Source organism: Sinocyclocheilus anshuiensis, unplaced genomic scaffold (genome assembly GCF_001515605.1).
Source record: "Sinocyclocheilus anshuiensis isolate Anshui unplaced genomic scaffold, SAMN03320099.WGS_v1.1 scaffold1208, whole genome shotgun sequence".
In the NCBI taxonomy this organism is placed as follows: Eukaryota; Metazoa; Chordata; class Actinopteri; order Cypriniformes; family Cyprinidae; genus Sinocyclocheilus; species Sinocyclocheilus anshuiensis.
The window spans coordinates 815,948-819,002 of record NW_015542424.1 but is presented as its reverse complement, the minus strand read 5'-3'; the positions used below and the strand labels follow the sequence as shown (position 1 = coordinate 819,002).

The 3,055-nt window shown below is 36.3% G+C and overlaps 1 protein-coding gene across 1 annotated transcript in view; it reads right to left on the bottom strand.

Annotated features, from left to right (window-relative positions):
- LOC107693513 (dixin-A-like) overlaps nucleotides 1-3,055 on the bottom strand; it is a 35,893-nt gene that overhangs the window by 29,273 nt on the left and 3,565 nt on the right. The gene's annotated exons all lie outside the window — the stretch shown is intronic.

The window sequence follows — 3,055 nt, the reverse complement described above, 5'->3', positions numbered from 1 at the left end:
CGGCGGGCTTGCGGCAACCACATGTGACGACCCCGGGCTGGACTCCGCTTCATCCACGGTGAAAGCCGATCCGGCAATTGACAGCGCGAAGTTGATGCATTTCCTCAGCTACCAGCACGGATCAGCTCCAGGCATGATATCGTCCTCTTTTGGAAGGCCAACCAAAGTAGTTTCGCTTTCACAACGAAACACAGCGCCTTCACGACATGGCGGTGGCGGCAACAACAATACTACAGCGAGAATAAAAGTTACACCTTTTTTTGCGTGAACATTTGGGCGGCGTTATGCAAATTTTCCCACATCGTGACGTAGACATGTGGGGGCGTTAGAACGAGCCGTTTTAGGTAGGCGTGGTTGACTCTTAACTTTTATAAAGAATATCTTTTTGGATTTGAGACTTTAGTCTTTGCAACTTTACAGATCTTCTTTATGCACCATGAGCTTGTAACACTCCAAAGAGAAAGGAAAAATTGAGATCGCATCATATGACCCCTTTAAAATGTAATTTATTCCTGTGATGGCAAAGCTGAATTTTTAGCAGTTATTACTCCAGTCTTCAATGTCACATGATCCTTCAGAAATCATTCTAATATGCTGATTTGGTGCTCAAGAAACTTTTCTCATTATCAATGTTAAAACAGTTGTGCTGCTAAATATTTTTCTGGAAACTGTACATTTTATTTCTGGATTCTTTGATGAGTGGAAAATTCAAAAGAACAACACTGAATCAAAGCCACTATGCTTACTTTTGATCAACTGAATGCACCTTTGCTGAATAAAAGTATTTAAAAATCTTACTAATGTCAAACTTACTTTTGAACAGAAGTGTATATAAATATGCATGTATAGAAAACCAGTTGACCATTATATAACCACAACATCCACATTTTCCTTGAATTACTGATGCTTCCAAAACGGTCATTTTTGCAATTTAAACAAAACCTCATCCGTGCTACAGTATAGGGTTACTTTCCTCAAGCTCAGCCTAAGCACAAATCACAAGTCTCAATGGAGCCAATGTCTCTCTACGTGCTGTTTTCTTTTGCTATACGTTTAATTGCAACATATAATCATTACTGTGTTAATAGTGTTCACCGTCTGTTTGATTACATGACATTAACTAACTGCTTGATTTTTATCGTACATTTCTGCCATATGGACATCAATTTGAGATAGTCACCACTGATAAGCTATTACTAAATATAATGTAGAAACTTTAATTTTCTGTAAAGCTGTTTTGCAACGATTTGCATCACGAAAAGCGCTAGGCTATACAAATAAACTTAAATTGAATTGAATTAAACTGCATACCTCCCCAGTTATCATTAGTGCTGACAGTCCTGGTGGAGAGGTTATGCAGGATATGCCTGTGTTGATACCCACTAGGATACCCGTTGTCAAAAGAAATTTATGCCTCAGTGCTCAAGATGCACCTGCTTTGACAGAACAAGTCCCTCCTCATTCACCCCGGCTGGTCAGCATCACCCGGGTTCAACAGCGTGGATTAGTCTGACTTGCACTTTCTCTGCCATGTCACAAAAGGACAGCTTAACTCCCCACGTTCATGCTTCCTCTTCAGCAAATACAAGTAGGAACACATAAAGACTACAGTGAGGTTTGCCGCAGTTCTAGCCTCTGGCAAAAAACATTTTTTTTTGTAAATGCTGAAGAATGTGGGATGGCTGCAGAAAAAATACAGCATGTAGAAATAGCATTTACTTATACTAAACAAGTCCAATACCTTAGAGGAAAAATGACACAAAAACACCATAAAAGTATCATAAATTTTGTCCATATGACTCGTTCACTACATTTTATGTCTTCTAAAGCCATACAATAGCTCTGTCAGAGCTACGAACCAAAATTCACATGCTATATACTGATTATATTCCCCACAAGTGAGCTGTAAACCAATGTGACAGGAGTCAGTGAGTTTATCTCAAGAACCAGATCAGTGTAATTGTGAATTAATCATTCGTTCCAATATTGTAAACTATATTATTTGAACTGAACTGAGCTGGACAATGACATCACTGAATCAATGATGAACTGACTTTAACTGAAAGCGTTTACTTGAGCGTTTACTATTGTCCTCTTGCATTATCGACACACTATTTTCCTGTTTAATAATGTAAAGCTGCTTTGACACAATCTGTATTATAAAAAGCACTATATAAATAAAGGTGACTTGACTTGACAAAACCAGAGTTTATCTCAAGAACCAGATCAGTGTAATTGTGAATTAATCATTCGTTCCAATATTGTAAACTATATTATTTGAACTGAACTGAGCTGGACAATGACATCACTGAATCAATGATGAACTGACTTTAACTGAAAGCGTTTACTTGAGCGTTTACTATTGTCCTCTTGCATTATCGACACACTATTTTCCTGTTTAATAATGTAAAGCTGCTTTGACACAATCTGTATTATAAAAAGCACTATATAAATAAAGGTGACTTGACTTGACAAAACCAGAATAACTGATTCATTAAAAAAAAAAAAAAGATCCAACCAAATACTGATCCATTCACAAGTCGGTGATCACTATTTATTTCATGACCAATAAGTATAGGACAGATGTCAAGATTCTAATATTAAGTTTGGAGTTTAATGCAGTCATAAGCACCAATTTTATGACGCTTTCTGCTCCTTTTTGAAGCCTGAAGGCTGTTCATTGAAATATAATGAAAAAGTGCATAGAAGTTCAAACTGTCTCTTTTTGGGGGGAGAAAATTAAAATTATGGAGTAAATGAAGCCAAAAATTGCAGTTTTGAGTAAATGAAGCCAAAAATTGAAGTTTTGGGTGAGCTACTCTTTTAAACAATTCTCATATATGACATTCACTATTCAGTAAGATCGGTAAGATTTAGATTTTTTAAAGATTTATTCTTTTTTATTCAGCAAGGATGCATGAAGTTGATCAAAACTGACAATAAAGACTTTTTTAAAGGGGTCATATGATGTTGCTAAAAAGAACATTATTTTGTGTATTTGGTGTAATGAAATGTGTTTATGCGGTTTAAGGTTCAAAAAACACATTATTTTCCA